The 25,674-nt window shown below is 52.7% G+C and overlaps 1 protein-coding gene and 1 long non-coding RNA gene across 3 annotated transcripts in view; one reads left to right on the forward strand and one right to left on the reverse strand.

The window, feature by feature from the left end:
* ELAVL1 (ELAV like RNA binding protein 1) overlaps positions 1-6,505 on the reverse strand; it is a 36,667-nt gene extending 30,162 nt beyond the window's left edge. For both annotated transcript variants that reach the window (XM_082733450.1, XM_082733449.1), the window contains exon 1: positions 6,324-6,505. The gene's annotated coding sequence lies outside the window, so the exon portion shown is untranslated. The remainder of the gene's footprint in view (positions 1-6,323) is intronic.
* Positions 6,506-6,600: 95 nt separating this feature from the next.
* LOC309866103 lies at positions 6,601-15,898 on the forward strand. The gene is made up of 7 exons (XR_014312414.1): positions 6,601-6,795; positions 7,308-7,423; positions 8,362-8,437; positions 9,210-9,334; positions 12,752-12,857; positions 13,260-14,648; positions 15,759-15,898. It is a non-coding gene; the product is annotated as an uncharacterized lncRNA (long non-coding RNA).
* Positions 15,899-25,674: the final 9,776 nt, after the last annotated feature.

Here is a 25,674-nt window from a genome sequence, read left to right on the forward strand (position 1 = left end):
CTCCGTGCTTCTGTTCCGGCTGCTCCCTTTACGGAGACTGTCCGCTCTCTCCATCACCTCCTCACTCATCTGTGAAACGTCCCCCCGGACAATAGGTTGCTCCAGTTCCCTGGGCCCACACGCCATTTAGCCCAAAACTTTACAGATGCACGAATCACTCTAACTCCTAATTATTTGCTTTTCACCCCATCGGCCGGTGGGGTCGGGGATGGACAGACACCAGGTCTCAGAGTCACCTGGGAATCATGTATATTTGCCACTTCACGTTAAAGGGCAGCTGAAAATTGTACTAACAGTCTTAATATATTCGGTACCTTACTTTTTTTTTTTTAGAGATTGACTTACCTATTTTAGAGTGAGAATGCAAGAGCAAACAGGCGAGAGGCAGAAGGGGCGGGAGAGGGACAAGCAGACTCCATGCTGAGCACGGATCCCAACGGGGGGCTCGGCCCCACGACCGTGAGATCACAGCCTGAGCTGAAACCCAGAGTCAGACGCTCAACCGACTGAGCCACCTAGACGCCCCAGTACCTGACTTTTACTTACTACTCGTCCCATCTGATAGAATCAGACTCCATTGTAGAGGGCAAACAGGGAAACTTAGTTTAGCAAAGCAATTCCTGCTGAGCTGGAAACACTTCCAGCAACTGCATGTCCCATGGAGAAGCCCTGTTTGGATGATCTCTGAGGGTTTTCAGCCCCATTGCACTATTTTCAACAATCCTGGTTGTCTGTGAGACTTCAGCAATGCTGTTCCCATCAGTAGTATTACCACTATGCACATAGGGAAGACATATGTGTACAAAGGACGCAAAAACTTACACAGGTAATATACATGTAAAGCACCAAGACCAGTTCCCATTAGACACCCCTGAGAATCTGTCTCATTTGATATTCACACAGCAGCCCTGCTGAACTACTCAAGCCGGAGCAAAACTAGAACAGTCAAATATGTCCTCAGGCTCAATCTTGACACTTCACACATCACATGATGGGGCTTGGACTCAATTATTGCTAAGGTCCCTTCCAGATGTAAAATTCTGAGTTCTCCAAGGTAAAAGCCCAGGAATGTCAGGTCACCCAGGAAACACCTGAGGGTGCCAGAGACAAAGTGAATGTCCCCGCTGACCCAGTTATAAGCGCTATGCCAGGCGAGGGCTTCAGTGAACACGGCGCGTATTTCCATATTTGCCCCTTCCCGCAACCCCCGGTGCGGAGAGCCGCCGGACCCACCGGCCCCGGCTACGTCACAGCAATTCAGTATCCACCAGGCTGAAAAGCTTCGGGTAGAAGCACATCAGGTGTAGCCAGTGTGTGGCCCAGTCCGAGTGCTGTGCAGGCCTGCGGGGACATGACTGGCTCCACAGCCTTGTGAAAGAGTTCTCGCTCCTTCCTGGCTGGTCAAGGCCACTCCAGGGCTCTTGCAGAGAACCACAGAGCAACAAGGCACGGCAAACTCCCGGGATGCAGAGTCTGACAGACCTGCACCCCAATACTACCCTACTGCTGATCAGCTGACTGTAAGGCACTTCCTTTCCTGAAGCCTCAGTCTCCTCGTCTGTGAAATGGGGAGGGTACACCTGCTTCGCAGTGCCCAGCACAGCTCCTGACCCTTGGCAAGTGGCCACTTCACCCGCCTCCAGGTCCACGAAGGAACGCTTTGACTCTTTGCCCCGGAACCCTGGAAATGATCCAAACTGCTGATGCCATTTCTAATGGGCCTGGGCTCCGTGGGAGTCACAGGGAGTCACACCAGTCAAGGCTCACGGCTGCAGCCTTACGTATGTGGAACACCTTGGTGCTGTCTAGGCTCACTCACCATCAACTGCACACACCAGCTTGGATGGGTCATCGGGCTTCTCACTCTGTCCACCAGAGACATGAACCTTACTCCAGCCCTGTGCCCTTCCTCTGACTTCTCTTACAAAATGGAGTATGCCTCCCTGACCTCCCCGTCTCCAACTGCAGGCACCCTCAAGTCCTCCCCTCCTGCCCTTGTCCCCCTCTTCAAGCCTCTTCTCCCCCTGAGTTACTTTCCCGGGTGGCAGGACACATTTGTCCTCCAAGCCACCTCTCTCCCTCCCTCATACCTAAGCAGGCATCAAAAGCTGCCAGTTGCACATCGGCAATGGACCTCCTTCTCCCCCATCTCTCTGCCACTATTCCGGTTTGGGTCCCTTTATCTCTAACCTAGACAGAGTCCCAAATGGTCTCCCCACCATGGGATTATTTCAAACCCAGTCTCTCCAAACCCAACCAGGCCTTCTCCCTCCAAATCACTCCTCTGCCTTCTGTTTCCTCCCTCTGTGAATCCTTCTTCCAGGAGAGAGGTCTTTTTGCTGGGAGGCTGGATCCAGTCACTCCTGAGCCCCCTTCTGGCCCTCCCTCTCCCAGGAAAACAGAGTGCCAACCACATGGCCAGGCACGGAGCAAGGTACTGGGTATATGAGATAAAGGAACAGTCCCAGTCCCGGTCCTCCTGTTCAGGCCATCACCAGGCCACCTTGTACCACAAAAGCATCCTGACCAGCCCATCCATCCTTAAGTCTCCCCCAGGAAAACAAACTTCCAAGATCACCTCTCGTCTGTATCCAGAAACCCTCTACCACCTGACCCTGACATACTTTTCTAGACTTATCTCCAAGTTCACCCTCTCAACCCCTCTCTGCCTGCCCCAACCAGTCCACTCGGGGTTCCGGACCGCTTTGTCCCTCCTCTCTTACTCACCCTGGGCCACTGGCCGCACCTTAAAACTCCTGCCCATGCGTCTTCGATCACAACGTTAGGTATGGACACCAGCTCTTTCATCAAACACAGAAACCCAGCACCAGACAATCCTTTCTTTCAACACTTGCAATGCTGTCCCCACCCGCTGCTTATCCTTTTGTTACTTCATATCTGCACAGATCTCTTCTACCCAGCTCAGGCTGGAAGTTACTCCAAGAGGCCGTTTCTTCCCCTTCTCCCTATTCCCCATGACAATCCACAAGCAGTCACATTTCATGTTTTCAACCTACAAAAGTGTGACCATCGACTTGGCCAAAACACACAGAGGCCCCGGGTCAAGTGAAACCAACAGTGCTCATGAAAGTGAGTCCCGCCCGCCCCCGCATGTGCGGACATGGACAATGCCTTCTGTCCCCTCTCTGCTTCACAGCATATCCACTGCATGCTTTCCTGTGTCTGCATTTCAAACGGCTCCTTCTCTTGCCTTTCCTGTTTCTCTTACTGACCACCGGCCTTCTACTGGTCCCTCAGGCGGAGACCCAGAATCACCCACTGGTGTCCTCTCTTGCTCACTCACATCCCACATCTAAATACCCAGAGTCCTGTCTCTTACCCCCAACCATGTCTCAAACCCATCCCCCTCTTTCCCTACCACTACAGCTCCAGGTCACAGCTGCAGCTTTTCCTACATAGAGCAAAGCCATCACCTTCTAACTGGTTTGCTGGCCTGCAGCACCGTCCCCCTCCAACTCTGCTCTAACTCCCTAACCCTTCACTTCGTGGACTAAAATCACCCCTGGCCTGGCCTACAGGACAACCCCCTCTGAACACCAGTCACAGGAGTCCTCTTGCCACTACCTACTTTGCTTTGCTTGCCCCTGAAAGATCAGACCCCAAATGGTTCCCGGAACAAACCAAGATGTTCCCACTTCCATGCTTTTGCATACGTTCTTCCTGTATCCTGCAAAGCTGTTCCCTGTGGTCTGTGCCTGGCTAACCCGCACCTACCCCCCACCATTGCTTGGCCTCCTCCAGGAAGCATTATGTGATCTCTTTTGCCTACCCTGCCTAGGTGAACAGTCTCTTTTTCTGCGCTTACACATCAGCCAGTGCATAACCCTCACCGCACGTGTGGCTAAATCTGCCCACACTGTAATCACCACTGCCTCTGAGAGCCGAGCAGCGGGGCAGGGAGGGTTGGTTAAAGGAGGGAAGCAAGACTCACTTCCCTTCTGTAGGCTGCTTTCCTCTGCTCTTCCCCTGACTTACAGACTCCCGCCGGCCTCGCTGCTTTACTATCGCCACCTAGGGGCAAAAGGCGGCAACTGCACCTTCCTCACCATTCAGCATTTAATTTGGCTCAACTGAATGGGATAAGAACACAGGCGAGGGAAGGAGGGAACGGTTAGCCGTTTCCAGGGCGGGTCAAGGGAGACTGGCAGTCAGGGGAGGTTCCGAACGGTAGGCGAGCTCTGAGCGGGGTCTTGCAGCATGAGGAAAGCATCTGTAGGTGGAGGAGAACGGGGAAGTTCTAGGCCATGTGGACAAAGGGCAGAGACGATGGAGTTTCAGGTCCAGGTGCAGGCGAAATGCAAAAGGGAGGGAGGGTTAGAAGATGCGAGACCTGAGACCCCGAACTTTGAAGTCACCTAAAGAGGGGAAAAAATTAAAATCTGTTCCACAGAGAAAACTTTTAATCAGGAATGATGATCAGACCTGCATTTTAAAAAAGGCAACTTTTGCTGGAGTATGAAAGGGCAGAGGCGAGAAGGAAGCAGAGAGCGAGAGAAGCAATAAAGCAAGCAGGGAAGAGTATTTTCATAATTCTCTCGTTTTCCATTTGCTGCACCATGACCTCAGACTCAGCACATCCAAAGCGAACTCTGCCTCCTCCAAAACCAGTGCTTCAACAGAAACATTTATTTCCACATTTTGAGATGTTTGTGTATCTCAGCCTCTTTGTAGACCCTGAAGTCACAAAATTGAGTAATAAATCCCAGCACAAAGCTTCGCACACAGAAGACGGTGAATGAAAACTGAACGGAATTCCTCTCGGGATTCCTTGGACACTTGTGACCGTAAGAGCGATAAAATCTCATGGTTAAGAGTAAGGATTTTGAGTCAGAGGGCCTGAGTTCAAATCCCACCTCGGCCACCTTATGGTGAGAGACTGGTCATAACAAGTGACCCATCTAAGCCTTGGTTTGTTTGTCCTGAAGATGGAAGTTACAACAGCACCTATCTCAAGGGCTGGAGATAAAGATCTGTAAAGGAACAAGCCGGTAGTAAATCCTCACTAAATACTGGTGATTACTTATGACATTATCTATTCAGTGCTTACCGTGCTCAAGCCATTGCTGGGGGCTTCCCACACCCTTAAATCTGCACAGCAATTTTTCCACTCCATTTTACAGATAAGAAAACTAAGGCTGCCACAGTTGAATTTGTACAAGTTCTCGGGAGCCTTGGATCCCGATGTATCAGAGATGAGGCCGGAGGAACTTTTAAGATCCCTTAGTTCAGTGGTGCTTCTCTTGTGTGTGTGATACTTTTAACAATACCTCAAGACATTTCTGATCTTCACAACTTGGGGCGGGGGTGGGGGGGGGGAGGGAGGAAAGGAAAGAGATCCTGCGGCCATCTAGTGGGATGCTACTCAACATCCTACAATATACAGGACATCCTCTCCACCCCACCCCCACCGCCACCCAGCGTGATCAGACCCAAAATGTCAGTAGTGACCAGGTTATGAAATCCTTCTCCAGTAGGACCATCTTTCCTATTTCCCCACTTCTGGACCACTGACCATACAGATCCTACATGAATACTTTTGGTAAGGGGGGTGGGGGGGGGTGGGTTCTGTCCCTCCCGGGGCAGCGCATGCAAAAGTTCTTCTCCACCTGCCTGCACACAGTAGGTATCAGAACCCATTTTAATAAGCCTAGCAGCAGAAGAGACCGGAAAAGGAAGAGCATCCATCCCCCATTGTTCAATTGCATGCAGGTTGTGTTTTCAACACACACACACATATTTTACAAATCCCAACGTCCCACGCCCCAAAAACAGCTTTGTTAGAGATGGCGTTCAAAAAATACATATTTTTCTAAGACTCCCATATATTCGGAAAGGTATGCACACTTCTAAAAGGACCTCCGATCGACCGCGGTTCTCTGACAACGACTACAAAAGAATCTGTAGGATTTCCCCGGGGAGCGAGCCCGTGGGCCGTGACCTCTGCGCGCCGAAGGCGCTCACCCCACTCCCTCGCCTCTGGCTTCGCTCTCCCGCCCCCGGCTCCTCGGCTCCCAGGACTGCTGGGGCCCCGGCCGCGGAGCCCGGCCGCCAGGCGCGTGCCCACGCCGTGGTCCCCCTCGCCCGCCCCTCGCGGCGGCCGAGGAATCCGGCCCGGGGCCTGACGCCGGCGCCCACACCGGCCGGCCCCCGCCCGCCCGCCGCGGCCCGCGCGCGTCCCCTCCTGGCCCGGTGCGGCCTGGGCCTCGGCCGGTGCAGGCCCGCGGGCGCCCGCGGCCGGGCCAGGCGAGCTCAGGCCTGCCGCGGCCTACCCCGTCGGGTGCCGCCGAAGGCCCCCGCCTCACCTGGACGCGGGCGGACGGGCCCGGGGCTGCTCCGGGGCGGGCGGGCGGCGGCGGCGCGGCACTAACGGCTCCGCTCGGCCTCGGTAGCGGCGGCGGCGGCAGCGGCGACGGCGACGGCGGCGGCGGCTCCTCCTCAGCGCGCACGACCCGCTCCGGCCCGCGGCCCGGACACGCCCCCCCGGCGCGCGCGCCCATTGGCCGGCGTCCGCCACGGCGCGCTTCTCATTGGCCGACGTGCCTGTCTCGGCGCCCCGGGGCGCGCGGCGGAGGCGGGACTTCCGGCCGGCGCCGCCTGCGAAGGGCTCGGCGGCCGGCGGAGACGCGGGTGGCCGGCGATGGCCGCGGAGGAGGCCGGCTGGGGCCGGGCTCATGGAGGCCGACGGAAGGCGGTGGCCAAAGAACCGCGCCCCTTGCCGAGCGCATGCTGTGTGCCTCGCGCCTGTCTTTCCCGCCGCCGCCGCCTCCCTGCCAGGTAGGAATGGTCAGCGCGCCAGGGCTGTGGGGACAGGACCCGGGTTCGAATCCCGACCCCGACGTTTCCGCACTACGTGCCGTTGGGAAGTGGCTGACGTCACCTCGCCGGGCCTCAGTTTCCTTATCTGGTATGGTGAGGAGGTGGAGCATGGGACGTGGTCTGCCTTACATCAGTGTTGACTGTTGAGCTAGCGGGCTCTCAGAGGCGCATCCTGAGTCAGTCATTAAAATTTTATTGAGCGTCTACTATATGCCAGTCGCTTGTATTGGGCAGCAAACGGGCAAAAACGTTAGCCACAAATGTTAGGTGTATAATTTAAATTTCCTAGGAGCTGTGCTGAAGGAAAGAAAAGTTTAAAGAAAAAATCCAGGTGATGTTACTATTATTAATGTGCTTTATTTAACAGCGTGTCCAAAATGTTATTTCTATGTGTAATCAATATAAAAGTTATGAGATTTTTTACATTTTTCTGCCCCCCGTCCACACCTCTGAAATCTGGTCTTACACAGTGCATCTCAGATCGGACTGGCTGCATTTCCACAGCCGAGCAACCACGTGGCTACGGTGCTGACCCTGCAGTGCTAGATGGGGTCGTGGAAGAGACACCAAGTGGATTTCCCATCCGGTAGGTGGGCAGGGGTAAGAAGAAAAGTAAATTGGAGAAAGGTATGGGGAAGGTGGGGAAGGTTGAGAAGATGGCATTTGCTGAAGGAACCGAGCAAGTAATTATTGCCTTTCATTGTTTAATGCACTGTTTGTCTTTTAGGACTTCCTGCAATGATGGGCATGTTTTCCACCATCAGTGCCTTATTTAGCAGCCACTCGCTGCACGTGGCTTCTGGGCACTTGACATGTGGCTGGTGCCGTGGAAGAACTGAATTTTTAACGTCCTTAATTTTTACTTAATTTAAATGTAGTCACATAGAGGATGGCCGTTCTTCACGCTGAATACTTCGTGTGCATTCTCCTGTGTGATGCGCACAGCAGGCCTTTGAGAAGGGAGCCAGCGTCGTTGTCACCGTGGGGAAGAACGAAGTCCTTCATGTATTTATATTTTGTCTTTGTTCTCATTAGTAGACATTGTCTTTTGGAGCAGTTTGAGATTTACAGAAATACTTGAAAGAAAGTACAGAGTTACCATTTTCAACACACCCAGTTTCTCCTCTCAGTAACACGGTTCATTAGCATGATACATTTGTTATAATTAATGAATCAATCTTGATACATTATGAATCGAAGTTCATGGTTTATTTAAATTTTCTTTGTTTTTACTTAATGTCCTTCTTCCCTTCCAGAGTCCCATGCAGGGTGCCACATTACTAAAAGTTGTCCTGGTTTTCACTCTCTGCCTCTCTCTCTCTTTTTTTTCTTGAGCTAGAACTGACATGTAACACATGCCAGTTTTTGATGTACGGCATAATGATTTAACATATGTATATGTTGTAAGCTAATTAGCACAATAAGTTCCATTAATACCTATCACCACCCATAATTATAAATATTTTGTTGTTGTTGTGATGAGAACTTTTAAGACCCACTCACCGGGCTGTGCTGTTTCTTTAGGCACCTCGCAGCTGTGGTGGGTTCTCAGATTCTCCTTGTTTTTGATGACCTTGACGGTTTTGAGAAGAAATGATCAGGTATTTTGTAGAATGTGCTTCTATTGGAATCTGTCTGGTGTTTTTCTTGTGATAAGACTGGGATGATGGGTTTGGGGGGAGGAAGAACCCCAGAGGTAAAGCGTGACTCTCATCACCTCCTGTAAGGGTACCTACAGCCAGCATTATCTGTACCCTTTGATGTTGACCTTGACTGCAGGCTGAGGTAGCATTGGTCAGGGTTCTCCACCGGAAAATTACTTGCTGACCCCCACCTTTCTGTAGTGTGTACTTCGAAAGGAAATCATTATATGCAGCACACACCTAAAGAGTGAGAAATCTTCCTTACATGAGAGGTCTATGTGAATTATGTGGAATTCTGCATGGGAGCGTTCTCTCCCTGACTTATTAGCTTACCCATCATTTCATTAGAACAGTGTGGCCGCTGGATATTTATTTCCTACTCTGGGTTATAATCCAACACGACTGTATTCTGTTGTTCGAATTCTTCCAGCTTTGGCCATCGGGAACTTTTCCAGCTGGCTCCTGTGACCCCTTAACACACTCCCATCAGTGTGTTTGGCTAGGGGTGTTTTTGTTTTCCTGGGAACACTTCCTTACTTCCTGGTACTACAAGATGTTCCGGGCTCATCTCATATATTTCCTGCCCCAGTCCTAGAATCAGCCACTTCTCCCCGCCTGGTTCCTTTTATTAGAGATTAGCTTTAGAAATCAAGATCTGGGCACTCGGAGTGCTCGTTGCCCCTGGGGTGTTGTTTCTTTTAGGTCCTCAGTACTTTTTACTTGGCCCCGGTGTGCCCTGCAGGTTCTCCGTCCTGGGGATACCACAGTAGCCATGCCACACGGAGATCACAGTCAGCCTGTGGGAATGGGCTGAAGGCGGGCAACTCCAGCACTGACAAGGTGTGCAACCTTGGGTGAGTTTTCTTAATCTCTCTGAGCTTCAGCCTCCCCATCCGTGAAGTGCGGGTGATGATAAGACTCCAGGAGGGCACTGGGAAAATTAAATGATCTCCCCACTCTTAGAACCTTTGGTGTGACGTGTTTATTAAATCTGATTCTTGTTTATAGTGATCAGAAATTGCACAATTACGATCATTACAAAATAATTACGATCTGCAGAGGTTCAGAATGCCAGAAAAGCATGAGGCAGAAGAACCTCATTTTGGGGGTGGCCAGGAAAGCTTCCCACGTCAGAGGGGTTGCAGCTGTGGCAAGAAGGGTAAGTCAGCAGGCAAAGGGGAGGGCGGAATGTTTCTGACAGAAAGAACAGGAAGTGCAAAGACCCTGATTCAGGCAGCAGTCGGGCACACTTAGGGACTGAGAAGAGGCCCGTGGTGGAGACAAACGGGAGAGGAGACTCATGGGATTGGAAGGGGCAAGTCACACAGCACCTGGTGGGCCGTGGCGAATTGAGACTCAGTCTTAAGAGCAAGGGAGGTGACTTTATCAAGGGCACATGTCTAGTAAGGACAGTCAGGATTGGAACCCAGTTCTGTTTAGTCTCAGAGATCTTTATTTTCTTGGTCTGAATTTGAGAGAGGAAGTTCTTGGTTGGTGGGGGGCTTATTTTGGTTTGTTTTTGGTAAAAAGCAGTTTTTGTTCTTAGGGCTCCAGCCACCCAGATTCTGGGTTGTTCTTGTCATCCCTCTGAGAACCAGCTCTAAGGGCTGGTGAGGTCAGGAGACACAAAGATGACTTAGCCCACCTTCCCGCCCTTGGGCACCTCACTACCCAAGGGAGAGGAGGACACAGAGACACAGAAATCCAGCCAGGGTGACAAGGGATAGGCACAGAGCACCACCTCATGGAGCTCAGTGTCCAAGCTGGAATACAGTGGAGCAGGTGGGAGGTAGGGCTTCTGGACAGAGGGGCCCCGGAGGAGCGCAGGCATGGATTTGTCCCAGGGGATCTGGTAGGAAACGGGAGCCATCAGAAGCACTGGATGCAGCTTGTGAGGTCGCACTGGGGAGACATCTGTCTCCAGCCTCAAAGGGCCCTGGAGAGTCAGGCAGAGAAGCAGGGATTTTATCCTGTAGACCAGGAGCCAGCAAATTACAGCTTGACTCGGCCCACACCGTATTTGTACTGTCTTTGACTAACAGTGAGGGCTGCTCTTTTTTTTTCTTAAAGAGAGAGAGCGGAAGTGTACAAGGAGGTGGGGAAGGGCAGAGGGAGAGGGAGAGAGAGTCCCAAACAGGCTTCATGTCCAGCATGGAGCCCGTGGCGGGGTTCGATCTCCCGACCCTGAGATCATGACCTGAGCCGAAGAGTCAGAAGCTTAACCAACTGAGCCATCCGGGCCCCTTTGATGTTTACGTTTTTAAGGGGTTGAGAAAAATAACAGAAGAGGAGCGTCTGGCTGGTTCAGTGGGTGGAGCACATGACTTTTGATCTTAGGGTCCTGAGTTCAAACCGCACACTGGGCATGGAGCCCACTTATAACAAAAATGAAAGGAAAAGCAGAAGCAGAATAGAATCTCGTGATGTGAGAAAATTATAATTTAGGTGTCCCATTAGGTTGGGTAGTGTCACAGCGTCACCTGTCGTCTGCACATGGCCCGTGGCGGCTTTCCAGCCACAGCCGCAGAGGCAGAGCCGCGTCCTGGCTGGACATGCTGTGGGGTCTCACCGGACCCTGCTCCTCTGTCACCATGTCGAAATTCTTAGTTATCTGTGCACGAGGGGCCCCTCGTTTCTGTCTTGCATCAGGCCCTGAAAATTACATAGCCAGGCCTAGTGACAGAGACCGGATGGCCCGCCAGGCCTACAGTATTTACTGTCGGGCCCTTCTCAGAAGTACATGAATCCTGTTCAGAATCGCAGCCCCTCCAAGACGGCTGTGACCTCATCTCTGGCACCTACAGCCTCGTGACCTTACCTGGCAGAGGGAACCCGGCCAAGGATCTGCAGAGGGAGAGATTATCACGGATGATCCACACGGCACGTGTAATCACAGGGATCCCATGGGAGGGGATCGGGAGGATCAGAGCAAAGAAGTGACGCCGGAAGCAGCGGCCAGTGTGCCCGTTGCTGGCTGTGCCCGTGGAGGAGGGGCCTTGAGCCACAGGGTGCAGGCAGCTTCTGGAAACTGGCAAAGGCCTGGAAACAGATTTACTCCTAGCACTCCCAGAAGGGCCCACAGCGTGGCTGACACCTTAATTTTAGCCTCGTAAGACTGCTTTCACGCTTCTGACCTCGGGGGGGCCATAAGAGAGTAAGCGTGTGTTCAGGAGACACAAAGATGAGTTAGCCTGCACTCCTGCAGGAATGCGGGGCGGCCGTTTGTCACAGCGGCCACAGGGCACTGATGCACCTGTCCCAGGCAAGGAGCATGGACAAGAATTTGTTTTGTAGCTAAAGAGAATCTTAGATGAGAGACTGCCTTTGCTTATTTATACGAGGAAAACAAACTGGAGGCAGGGGGTGGACAGCCAGGGCAGGGACCAGGGGGCTGGATATGGACAGGAGGGTTCCAGATGTTGACGAGGTGGGATCTGGAAACTGGTCAGTGCCCAGTCAAAAGTGGAGAAGGAGGTGTCCTGATTTATTAGACCCAGTGATGTGAGGGGAAGCCGTGACGTCTGAACCATTTCCAGGGCTGCGAACATAGGTGGGGGCTATTTTGGGGACACAAGAAACGGGTTTCACTGTCAGGCAGTTACTGGCCTCCCAAGCAGAGCTGAGGCATTGGAGCAGATACTGCTCGGGAGGACAGAGGCTGGACGGGCCTGGACAAGCCCAGAGAGCCTTCTGGAACTCAGCACGCTTTACTGCTGCCATCCAATTCCATCTCAAATGCCCAATAGGTCAGTTGTGTCAAGAAATAGGAGACTTTCTTTATTTTTCCTTAGGCAACAGCATGTATTTTCAGGTTAGCCACAGTTTGGAGGTCATGGCCTTGTGCCAAGGACACTGGCCCCTTCCACGTGTGGGTCACCTTGGTTCCTGCGTGTGCACATTTCTGCCCCGAAAAACCCGGCCCTGGAGGAGGCGCAGGAATGCAGGGCTTGCTTTCCGGCGCTGCTGTGCTCCTACGTCCCTGCACCTCCGTTTGCTTATCTGTGAAAGGCAGGTGGCACCACCGCCTCAGGGACAGGCGTGAAGCAGGCACCGAGCTGAGCGTCTAACGCGACTGACACCGCAGAGAGCAGGAAGGGTCTGCTCTTAGTTTATTTTATTTTTTTTAAGTCGACTCCATGCCCAGCGTGGAGCCCAGTGCGAGGTTCGAACTCACGACCCTGAGATCGAGACCTGAGCTAAGATCAAGGGTCGGTCACTTCACCGACTGAGCCACCCAGGCACCCAATCTGCTTTTTGTCTGAAAACCGCAGCTCCTGGAATGCCACCCCTGAGATAACGTGGGTCACTGACCTGGACAACCGCGGCACATTTTGCTTTCCAGAATGATCTTTCTGCAACTGACCCATAACCATTCCCGTGAGTATCTTTCTGGCAAGAACAGCACTGGGCGTTTTATCTCTCCTGAGGTCAAAGGTTAGGAAAGGCCCTGCAGGTCTGGTTCCCAAGGGTCACAGCATGGCCTGGCTTTCCCTGCCCATCACTTTCACCTCCAGGTGTCCTCACCCGGTCGCCCTCGGTCCCACGCTGACAGTGTAGCAGCCATTACCACTTTTAGTTTCCGTTTTTAAGGTTTCTGATGTTTCCTTTTAATGGCATATAAGTTCTCTTTCTTGCTGGGGTAATGTTTCCTGTGTATTTGTGGGGCTTTCTGCAATGCTTTTTAATTCAGTTTTTGTTTCTGTTTTTTTTTTAGTGAAAATTCAGGCGTTTCTAATATATTCACAAAGTGGTGCAAACTTCACCACTGTGTCGTTCCAGATCATTTCTTTACCCCAGAGTGAAAGAAACCCATGCCCGTTAGCAGTCACTCTCCAGCCCCTGTCGACCACGAGTCTATTTCCTGACCCCAGGGATTCGCCTGTTCTGGTCACTTCGTGGAGCTGGAATCACGTCCCATGTGGCCTTGTGTGTTTGAGCATCCTTCAGCAAGGTCCATCCACGCTGGAGTGTGAACTGGTACCTCGTGGCTGAGTAACATTCCACTGTGGCGACACCATATTTTCTTGATCCAGTCATTACGTGATGAACAGGGGGCTTTTCCCACCCCTTGGCTCTTGGGAATAACGCTGCTGTGAGCCTTCACGGACGAGTTTTTATACGAACATATGTTCTCTGTTCTCTTGGGTCAATTCCTAGGAGTGGGATGGCGGGGTCCTTTGATCACTCTATGTTTAATGTTTTGAGAGACCATTTTCTCCAATCCTTTGTTTATAAATGAGGTGGACGCTCCGTGCTTGCTGTCACAGGCAGGCTGTTGCTGGCTGCGACGTGTCTCCAGCCTCATTCTTCATGGCGACTCACAGCAAGCAGACCGGGGGGCTCATGCGTGTGCTGTGGTCTGCGTGCAAGGTGCCTCCCACCGGCCCCTGATGTGCTGGCACAGGAACACCGAGGACAGGTCTTTCTGTTTCTGGGTCCTCCCCTCATCCCCCCCCCAGCAATACCCACACTCCCCGTATCACAAAATCTTCAAACCTCTCAGCTCCCCAGACATTGTTTCCAAAAGCACACGTTTCTCAGAGCGCCCCATGCTTGCCGGTGTGCTGTGGAGAGCAAGGTGTGCGGTAGGAACAGGCCATGTGTTATCAGTCTATTAAGAGCTCACGCAAATTGATAAGAACCAAAGGAGCAAAGGTCAGAAACAGTTTGCAGGCAGAGTCCACAAACCTGAGAGCAAGTCAACCAGGGGGCCCAAGGGTAGGACCCAAGGTGTAGATCATTCCAGCATTGCCAGAACCCCCACACTGGCTTTCCCTAGGGCTGGCAGCCATGTGATGCCAGAAAGACACCTATTGGAAGATCCCTGCCCAGCATAGAAAGAGGTTCACTTTCTGCCTCTGTCGCTGAAGTGCTGACCATTCTCCTGAGCCACCCATGGAAGGGCTGTAGGCCGAAGGACATTTGGCATTCTAGACCTTCGGCTTGGCACTGGTCCAAATGCCCAGAGCTGAGGCTGGCTTAATGAATTGCCCATTCACTAGAGAAAATGGGTAGAGGCCTGCGGCCATACAGAGTTAGAGTGGCTCCCGGCCTCTAGGTTGGCCACTGTGTGGATGCCTTTCCTTTTTAAAAAACTTACTTTTGGGGGGTGCCTGGGTGGCTCTGAGGGTTAAATCCTCTGCCTTCGGCTCAGGTTGTGATCCTGGGGTCCTGGGATCGAGCCCCACATCGGGCTCTCTGCTCAGCAGGGAGCCTGTTTCCCCCTTTCTCTCTGCCTGCCTCTCTGTCTACTTGTGATCTCTGTCAAACAAACAAAATCTTTAAAAGAAAATTTTAATTTTTATTATTATTTTTTAAAGTCCGCTCCCCTCCCAGCATGGAGCCCATCGTGGCGCTCGAACTCCCAACCCTGAGATCATGACCTGAGGGGAGATCAAGAGTTGGACGCCTAACCGACTGAGCCGTGCAGGTGCCCCGTGTGTGGACCCAGTTCAGTCCTCATGGTAAGCCTCTGAGCTGGGGCCTGTTACCCCCATTTTACAGAAGGATCAAGGGAACCCAAGGTCACACACTCCCGGAGGGTGGCAGGGCGGAGCTAGGGGTGGGGAGCACAGGGCCAGACAGCTCATGATGTGAGAGAAAAGGATGGGGCACAGAAGTGCATCTACACGACACGTGGCCGTCCACCCGCAGCTGGAAGAATCCTGGGGAGAGTGGAGAAAGGGGAGGGTGCAGGCCAGCCCGAGAGGGGCCCCAGCCTCAACCCCAAGGGGATGGATGGGCGGTTAGACCGGGTAGGATGCAGGTAAGAGGCGGGGGTGTGGGGGCTTGCGTCTAGGAGAGAGGAGGGGCGCGAGGAGAAGGCTTGCATAGATGACTCTGGAAGAGAAGAGCCCAGCGGGCGGGCATCATGGTTAATTCCACTCCCCCTTTCCACCAGACCCCAGTGGCTTAAGATGGTTGGGTTTGGAGGGAGGGGGACATCCTCAGTGTGCAGTTAAAGCGTGAGGTCCGCGTGGGAGAGCGGGGAGCCCAGGCCATGGAGAAAGGGTCTGTCTGGGCCTTCGTTCCCTCCGCACGTCCCCAGGCACCCGACACCTCTCCCGCCTTACTCACGTCCGTCCCGGGCGCCTGGGTTTGCTCTGGCTGCCGAAGCAAAGCCGGCCGGTCTGGGTGGCCCCAGGACAACAGAAATCTAATTTCTCACAGAGTGTCAGATAAATGTTTTTTTGTTTGTTTAAAGATTTTATTTTTAGGGGCACCTGGGTTGGCTCAGTGGGTTAAAGCCTCTGCCTTCAGCTCAGGTCATGGTCCCAGGATCCTGGGATCGAGCCCCACATCGGGCTCTCTGCTCAGCAGGGAGCCTGCTTCCTCCTCTCTCTCTCTTCCTTCCTGCTTCTCTGCCTACTTGTGATGTCTGTCTGTCAAATAAATAAATCTTAAAAAAAAAAAAAAAAGATTTTATTTTTGAGTAATCTCTTCACCTGACGTGGAGCTCAAACCCACAACCCCAAGACCTCGAGTCGCCCACTCCACAGACTGATCCGGCTGGCGCCCCTAAAGAGATGTTTGATATTATCATATGTATGTGAAGATCCATTTGAAGTAAAATCGTTTTATTAGTAAACAAAGTTTTTTCCTCAGGTTCGTTCTGGAGGCCAGGAGCCTAAGCTCAAGGGGTTGGCAGGGCTGGTTTTTCTGAGGTGTCCCTCCTTGGCTTGCAGATGGCCGCCTTCTCCCCGTGGCCTCACACGGTCTTCCTTCTGTGTCCTATTTTTCCCCTTTCTGTAAGGACACCGGTCACTGGATTCAGGCCCACCCTAATGGCCTCATTTTAACTTGATCACCACTTAAGTGGTCCTCCCTCCAAATACAGTCACATCCTAAGGCCCTGCGGGTTAGGGCTGCGACACATGAATGTTGGAGGGGGCACACGGTTCGGTCCGTCCCCCTAGGTAGGCCTGCTGGGTTGCAGCTCAGGTGGCCCTTATCTCCCATGGGCACGGCCAGCCTCTGCAGTGAGGGATGCGGGAATCTCTGGTGGATGGGGCTGGCCTGGAGCCCCGGCGGGAGGATGGGGGGCCATCCGTCAGGGGCTCAGGCCTGGTCACGGGCCCCATGGATGCCCCCGGAGGCCGGCCAGATGAGCTGCAGCTGGCACAGGAGCAGGAAAGGGGATCCACGAGCAGCTGGCGGGGAGGGGGCACTGGCCATCTTCCCAGACAGCCCTCCTGCCCCCAGGAGCAGGGGTTCCGCTGGGCTCACACCGAGAGGGAGGCCCCACAGGACCCCTCCGTGCCTCCGCACCAGGCCCGGTTTTGCTCATACCCCTGCCTCCCTCCTTTCCCCTGGCCACCAGCCCCGACCCTCGCAGTAGCAGTGCAGCCAGCGTGCTTCCACAGGCGCTGTGATGAGAACAGAGCGGAGAGCGCCCAGCAGCCGCCAGCACGAGCCCTGCTCTCCCCCGTCGCTATGGCTCCCTACGGGACCGGCTGGTCTCGTCCCCACCAGTGCCCAGCACAGGGCCTGACAGCCAGAAGATGTCAGAGGTTTGTTGGCCGAAGGGGCAAGAAACAGGCCCTTGCTGGGAGGCCAGCCGCACTTAAGACCCCAGCCTGGGTTTGTCCCATTCTGGCTTGGCCCGCCCCTGTGGCCCCTGGCAGTGAATTAGGCCACTCACGCCAGGGCCCCTTCCATGGCTGGTGAGCAAGGTCTCCCCACTCCTGCCCCAACCCAGGGACCACACAGCTAACCCCTCCACCTGTCACCGGTTCTGTCCCCTGCTGCCCCATGCTTTGTGAATGAGCTAGCTTAGTGCCCGCCCAGTGACCAGTGTCCTGTGTCCTTAGTGCGTGCGGGGACCCAGAGGCCAGAGTGATCAGCCTGGGGTGGGGCGGGGCAAGGTGAAGCGGGGTCGGTTGGGGTGAGGAGAAGCGCCTCGGCTCTTCAGCTCTTCAGGGCCACCGTCCTGGGTCTGGGTCTTGCATTCCCGGGGGAGGAGTGTTTAACCCATCCGAGCGCACCCAGGGCAGGCCAAGGGTCAGGAGGAACTGAAAGCTGCTTTTCCCAAGAAAGGCAGACTGTTGTGAAAGGCCAAAGGTCTCTGAGCAGAATCCCTCTAGGGGGTGGGGGGAGCCCCTCCAAGTTTGGAGAGACAGAGCCAGGAAGCAGCTGATAGTCTCTGTGCTGTAAACGGGGCCCCTCTCTCTCTCTGTCTCTGTCTCTCTCTCTCTCTGTCCCATTGACCTTTGAGCTGGAGGAGTCTTCCTGCGGGGGGCGGGGGCAGTGCAGCTCGAGCCGTCCCTCCTCCCCTGCTGTGCCAACCAGTTCTCTGTCCAGTCATTGCCAGGTGTCCCCTGCGAGCAAAATCGGCCCAGGTGAGAATCCCCCACCCGAGAGAACCAAGCCTGGAAAGAGGCCTCCTTTGCCTGGGGTTCGGAGGCTGATGTCAGGGGCCTTCAGATCACATCCGGGGCAGCTATTCGGGGAGCCTGCTGATTGATGTGCCCTGTTCGGGGGCCTGGAATTCTCCCCACCCCCATCCCCACCCGCCCTTTTCCAGAACGGGGTCCACATACCACTTCCCCCAAGAAGTGTTCCGTGGGTGCTGTGGCAGGCAGAATCGTCCCCGGCCCCAGGTGTCCATGTCCTCATCCCCGGAACCTGACGCTGTCACCTTCCACAGTGGAAGGGACTTGGCAGATGGGGTTGAGGCAAGGCTCTGGAGACGGAAGATGATCCTGGGTGATGCTGAGGGCAACACGTCCTACAAGGGTCCTTAGCACAGGGAGGCAGGAGGGTCCGAGCCAGAGAGAGAAAGAGACAACAGAAGTAGGACACAGAGACCGGACTGAGCTCCAACTGCTGGCTTTGCAGGAGGAGGAAGGCCATGCGCCAGGGAGCGGGGCCCACTCTGAAAGCTGGAGGGGCGAAGACACACATGGCCCACAGAGCCTCCAGAAGGATCTTGGCCCGGCCAGTAGCTTGATTTGAGGACTTCTGCCCTCCAGAACCCAAAGATCAGAAATTCATGTTGTTTTAAGGCACTCTGCTCGGGGGTAGTTTATGACGGTGGCCGCGGGAGCTCGGGACAGGCATGCTTCCCTCTGGAGCCCGAGTCGGGGGTGGGGGTGCTGGGCGGTCAAGCTGGCCTCTGTCCTTCTTGGGGCACGAGCTGTGCTCTACCACAGGCCTGCTGTCTCTCCCGCTTGTGCCGAGGACTCCGTGTATGAAGGTTGGGGGTCGGGCTTTGGGTGGACCAGACATTCTCAGGCTGAGGACACCGCAATGAAGCAGACCGGGGGGCCCCTTTTCTCCCCACTCCACACGCCCAAGAATCACACATAAAAAGACCAGAAAGCTCCTGTCTTTGCTTCACGTTGCAGACTTGGAAAGTCTCGCGTTCTTCAAGGCGTCGTGGGCCCCGTTCCTTTCGCCCCCATCCCCAGGAAGAGGCCTCTTGGATTTTTTTTAGCCAACATAAAAGGGAAAGTGAATTTTGCGTTCAGAAGTTTGCAATTAGACACCTAGCCCAGGAGGCACCTCCAGCCCCTTTATCAGCAGCAAAAATACCAAGTGGGGCTCGTTGTGTGGCCTCAGCCTGACCCCAGAGAAAGGGACCAGGGACTGAACCGTGAGAAAATGCTCTTGTCTCAGAGGTGACGGAGAGGAGGGGAGAAGGACCCAGAGCGGGTGGATCTTCAAAGCCAAGGCAGGCGGGAGCCCTAGGGGAGCCACCAGGGGTCTGCGGGCCACACAAGCAGCTGTCAGGGACCCGTGGAGCCGGAGCAGGGGTGACAGGGACAGTCGGCCGGAGGGGTCGGGGATGCCAGGTTTCTTGGGGTCGGGGAGACTGGAGAGGCATCCTTGGCCTTCATCCCCAGCAGACGGGGTGGCCGCACAAACAGGCAAGACGGGAGAACCGGTGGTGGGAGCAGAGAGGTGGGGAAAGTGTCCGCTGTGGTTTTTATTTTCTCTGCTCTGATGCTTTGAGTTCCGGGGGCCTCGCTGCTGTGGGAGGAACTGCCCCTCCCAGGGCTCGCTGATCCTAGAGAGAGCACACGCCTCGCCTGCCTCTGCTCCTCCTCCGACCCATCAGCAGGCTGCCATGCTCCAGGAGGCAGTGTCCCCTTGCCCTGATGCCCCCAGGGCCCAGGACCAGCTGACTAGGCCGGCCACTGTCCCCCAGAGCCCGAAGACCTTGTTCAAACCAGCCGGTCCTAAGCCAAATGACCCTGCCTTCCGTCCTGTAGAAACCACTGTGAAGGCTCCTGCCCGCGTCTCTGGCTTGCTTGCTTCCTTGCGTGGCCGCACGGGGTGTGATGCCCCCTCCTCCTGGGGTCTGTGAGTAACGGACTGTCTCCTGCTCTGTTAGCCTCACCATATGGCACCTGGGTGGCTCAGCTCAGGTCATGATCCCAGAGTCCTGGGATCGAGCCCCACATCAGGCTCTCTGCTCAGCAAGGAGCCTGCTTCCTTTCCTCTCTCTCTGCCTGCCTCCCTGTCTACTTGTGATCTCTGTTTGTCAAATAAATAAATAAAATCTTTTTAAAAATGTAACTTTAAAAATAAAAAATAATAATAATAATAAAACCTACATTTTAAAACCCCAGGGGACCCACCTGTCCCTGGGGAGGGCCAGAAAGGAGAAAATGGTGTCCAAAGGAGGTAGAGGGAGTGGACACACGGGCCCCCTTGTCTGGGTGACACTGGAGGAGGGGGGACTGCTCGCTCAGCTCGAAGCCCGCGGGAGCTGACGCTTGCAGGAGGTGACCTGTCCTGTGCTGTCATCCGCTCTCAGCAGTTGCAGGGCTTCCCGCGGGCTGTGCACCGGAGCCGCCACGCCCTCACCCTCTGCGGGTCCCACCCCATGAGCCCCGCGAGGTAGCTGGCCTTGCCCCCCTCCTGGCTGGCACTGGCTGGCCGCAGCAGCCCAGGACGAAGCTGCCACTCGCCCCGCAGCACCAAAACACCAGCATGGTGACCCGCGCCCAGCACGGCCCCTGCAGCCAGAGTCAGCTGGGGGAGAGCCGCCCACGGGCCGAGCACCATGCCCCCCAGTCCCCCAGCCCCAACCCCCTGTTGCTGTCAGCTTGGGTACAGCCTGGGGCCCTGGGGGGCTTTCGGGCCCCTCAGCTTACCTGTCCCTTCCTTTTTTAATGGAGGCACCGCTCAGCTCAGCAGTTAGGAGGTGCCAGACTTCTGCAGTCAAGCAGGCCTGGCCGAGCTGCTCGGCCCAGAGTCCCCGCGCACAGCACTGACTAGCCCCAGCCTCAGTTGCCGCATCAGTGGATATAAAATTCCCGGGGAGGGGACCTGGCGTGTTGCAAGTAGACGACAGTGGCGGTTGCATTCTTTGTTGCTACAGCTGCTGAGGGATCAGGGTCAAACAGGGATGGTGGCTTAAACATACACAGATATAGCAGCACAGCCTGTGAGAACAGAAACTCGGATCTCCTAGTTCCTCACTGGAGCAGTGGTTCCCAGTGGGGTCGGGGAGCCAGGGATTTTTGTCCGGGGACAGTTGGGGCTGTCACAACCAGGGAGCCGTGCCCGTGGCAGCTAGTGGGTGGAGGCCAGGGATGCGGTCCAGCATCCTGTGACACACAGCATGACCCTCGGCAACACAGAAGTGTCTAGCCCCTAGTATCCACAGTGCCGGGACTGAGAAGCCCTACCCTTGAATGTGAGCTGTGAGAGGCCAGGGGTTTAGTTCCTGTCACTCACTGTGTAGCCTCCTATTCTGGAACGTGGCCTGGCAGAGAGTAGGCTCTCAGAAGCATCCATGGTACTCACGCTGTCCCAAGCCACGAGTGCTAACACCTGCTCCCAGCACCCTTGGACCCTTCCAAAGCACCAGTTGCCACTCCAATGCCCCTCGGCCACCAGCCTCCTAAGCCACCTGCCATGGTGACAACCATGACAATGGTGTCCCCCTTACAGGTGGGCTCGGACCACCACCAGGACCTGGAGGCCACCGTCAGCCACCGGATCCCCTTTGAACTCTGTGCCTCCTGCATCTGCCTGTCCCCATCGTTCTATTCTGACCATGATGAGTTTGGCTTTGAGGAATGTTGCCACTGATTTTCCTCACCAAGCTCTTGAGGAGAGGGACCGTGCTGAGAAAATGATGGCACTGTGGGACCCACGAGGTGGCCAAGTTTTCGTCAGGATGGCAAGAAAGCAGACTGTGGCGACTGGGAGAGCAAGCTGGAGACCACGGAGCATAGGTTACTCTTGGTGCAAAATGTGGTTTGGTCACCACCAGCACTGCACAAAGCGGCCATCGACAAAAATGCCCAAGTCATCCCTGTAACTTCATCCAGTGAGGGTGACGTCCATCAAAGACTTGGGCGATCACCTAACCAGCCTGCACAAAACGGGACCCCAGAACCCCTGCATGGCAGTTTCTTTTTGACAAGGGCACCCCAGGAGGGTGATGATGACTGAGCCTTCGACAGGCTTCCCCGCAGCCATGAGTGACGTCCACGGCAGGGAGTGAACGTGCGCCGTGTGTTCCATGCCCTTTTCGCTCAGTGGTGTCCACTTCGTACACTTGTACCATTCCTTCAAATAGAGCAATTCGTTATCTCCTGAGGAATTGTGTGTGCCTATTTTGACCTGTCTGGGGGTTCCTTGAAGGAATGATGCAAGGCCCTGGCTTCTGTTTTTCCCACGTTGTAGCTCTCAAAGCAGAGAGGGACTATGCAGAGGGCATTCCCTGAGTACAGCTGACAGGCAAATGAACAAAGTGCTGCATATGCGGGAAAAGATGACAGTTGGGACAAACAATAGAAGTGCTGAAAGCCTGAGAGGAAAAGCTGGGGGAGGAGCTACTTGGGGGAATAATGGTTTTGAAAATCCTCGCATCCCCAGGGCAGGATGTGTGCTCAGAAAAGATTTTAGAAGCCCCTAAGTGTTCACCTCTGGTGATCTTTAGTCTCACCCCAAGCAGGAAGTGAAGGCTAAGGCAGAGTTGTAAGCGACCTGGCTTGGAGTTACAGGAGTGCCCCAACGCAGAGTCAGTCTGCAAACACCAAGAAAGTACTTTGTCTCCTCTCCTCTTTCCTCCCTTCCACCCTGCCCTCTTCCTCTCTCCTTTTCCACCTTTCTCCATCTCCTCCCCCTCCTCCTCCTCCTCCTTGTGTCCTTCCTTCAGGCCTTTAAGAAATGTCCAACAGCTGCTAATCAGAAGCTCAAGGAACTGACCACACACAGCAAGAAATACAGTTTTAAAAATATTCTAGGAGGGGCGCCTGGGTGGCTCAGTGAGTTAAAGCCTCTGCCTTCGGCTCAGGTTATGATCTCAGGGTCCTGAGATCGAGCCCCGTATTGGGCTCTCTGCTCAGTGGGGAGCCTACTCCCCCCTCACCGCCTCCCTCTCTGTCTACTTGTGATCTCTGTCTGTCAAATAAATAAATAAAAATCTTTTAAAAAATTCTAGGAAAGTCATTCAGACAGCTGCAACCCACAGCAAACAACAAACCCAGAGGGGGACAAACCTGATTTACAGAATTACTACATTGTAGTATTCAAATTACCTACTTTTGAACAACAACAAAAATGAAGCATGTTGAGAAACAAGAGCATGGCCCATGGCCCATTTGCAGGAAAATGAGAAACTAACAAGTGATCCCTTGAGGACACATACATTAGACGTGAAGACTTTAAATCAACTGTGTTAAGTATACTCAAAAAGCTAAGGGCAACCATAGACAAAGAACTAGGGGAAATCAGGAGAATGATGTCTCATCAAATAGAGACTATCAATAAGAAAGAGAACTTATATGAAAGAAACAAATAGAAATTCTGGAGCCATAAAATAAGACAAGATGAAAATTTCCCTGGACAGTTTCAACAGAAGATTTCAGTGGGCAAAAGAAAGAACCACTGAACTTGAAAATTGGTCAATTGAAATTATCCAGTTTGGGGAGCCAAAAGAAGAAAGAATGAAGAAAAATGAGTAGGACCTGAGACCCCTTTGGGACACCAGCAAGAGTATAAGCGAGGGTATAATGGGCATCCCAGAGGCAGGGAAAAAACGAGAAAAACTTTCAAAGAAACAGTGGCTGACTGCTTGTTTAGTAACAATCATGAATCTGTATGTGCAAGAAATTTGACAAATTCCAAGCAGAAAATAAACCAGAGATCCACACCAGACATTATAATTAAGTTATTGAAAAATAAAACCAAGAGGGGTGCCTGGGTGGTACAGTCAGTGAAGCAGCTGACTTGGTTTTGGCTCAGGTCATGATCTCAGGGTCATGAGATCACACTCAGCACAGAATCTGCTTGACGTTCTCTCTCCCTCTGCCCCACTAAAATAAACAAATAAATAAATCTTTACAAAGAAAAAGAAGGACCGAGACAACCTTTAAAGCAGCAAGAGAGAAGTGACTCATTACATACAAGGGATTGCCAGTGAGAATAACAGCTGATTTCTCATCAGATATCATAGAGTCCAGTAAACAGCGAAAGTCATTTAAAGTGATGAAAGGAAAAAACCTGTCAACCAAGCATTCTGTATCTGGTAAAACTATCCTTCAGAAAAGAAAGAGAAACTAAGATACTCCCAGATAAACAAAAGTTCAGAGACTTTGAAGCTAGTATACTTGGCCTACAAAAAATTACTAAAAAGAGTCCTTCTGACTGAAATGAACACTCGCTAGCAATTAGAAGACCCAGGAAAAAATAACACTAGGAAGGTAACCACGTAAGTGAATATAAAATCCAGATTTACTGTATTCTTGGTTTGTAACCCCTCCCCCCATATATGATTTAGGAAACAAGTCCATAAAGCAAGAATTATAAAGGTATGTTAATGGGAATGCAATGTATCAAGATGTAATTTGTGATAGTAACAATACAAAGGGGAAAGGATGCAGATGAGCAGAGTTTTTACACTGTTGAAGATAAGTTGTACTAATTGGAACTGGATTGTCACAAGTTGAGGGCACTAACTGTCACCCTAGGTAAATAAGAAGAAAATAATGAAGCATATACAGAAAACAAAATAAGGGAATCAAAGTGGCACACTGTAAAAAAAAAAAATCAATGAAACACAGAAGAAAATTGTAATGAACAAATTAAGGAACAAAATAAGTATAAGACACACTTGTAAAACAAATAATAAAATAGCAGAAGTAAGTCCTTTCTATTTTCTTTAAAATATTTTATTTATTTATTTGACAGATTGAGTGAGAGAGAGAGCACAAGCAGGGGGAGCGGGAGAGGGAAAAGCAGACTCCCTGCTGAGCAGGGAGCCCAATGTGGGGCTCGATCCCAGAGCTCTGGGATTATGACCCCAGGTGAAGGCAGGACACTCCACCAACTGAGCCACCCAGGCACCCCAGAAGTAAGTCCTTTCTTATCAGTAATTACTTTAAAGATAAGTAGATTAAACTCTCCCAAGAGAAGGCAGGCAGTGACAGAAGAGATAAGAGACAGGATCCAGCTGCATGCTTCCCACAAGAGACTCATTTTAGATCCACAGATACAAATAGATTGAAATGAAAGAGAGGGGAAAAGAAAGTCCACGTAAATAGTAATTGAAAGAGAGCTGGGATAGTGGCTCAGTGGGTTAAAGCCTCTGCCTTCCGATCGTGCTTCCCTTGGGATCAAGCCCCGCATTGGGGCTCTCTGCTCAGCAGGGAGCCTGCTTCCTCCTCTCTCTCTCTCTCTGCCTACTTCTCTGCCTACTTGTGATCTCCGTCTGTCAAATAAATAAATAAAATCTTAAAAAAAAAAAAAACTATGAGAAACAAAGAAGAACATTACCAACTGATAAAAGGGTCAATCTACCAAAAAGATATGAAAATTATAAACCTACACCTACCAGGGTGCCTGGTCAGTGCAGCAGGTGGACCGTGGGACTCTTGATCTCAGGGCTGTGGGTTCAAGCCCCATGTGGGGTGTAGAGATTGCTTAAAATTTTTAAAAAATCATTAAAAATTAAAAAAAAAAATAAACGTATACATACCAAACTACAGAGCCCCAGAAAATATGGATCAAACATTGGTGGAACTGAAGGAAGAAATAGACCCTTTTACAGTAGTAGCTGGTGACTGTAGTACTCCCATTTTCAACAACAGGTTTTTTTTTTTAATTTGTTAGTTGTTTATTTATCAAGACAAATGATTCCATAAACCAATATTCGTGCTTCAGAGTTCAGGAACACATGTCAGTGACAAACTTCAACTGAATTCAACACAAAGAAATTCTGTACATTCCCAAA

Source organism: Mustela nivalis (assembly GCF_964662115.1).
Source record: "Mustela nivalis genome assembly, chromosome: 1".
Classification (NCBI taxonomy): Eukaryota; Metazoa; Chordata; class Mammalia; order Carnivora; family Mustelidae; genus Mustela; species Mustela nivalis.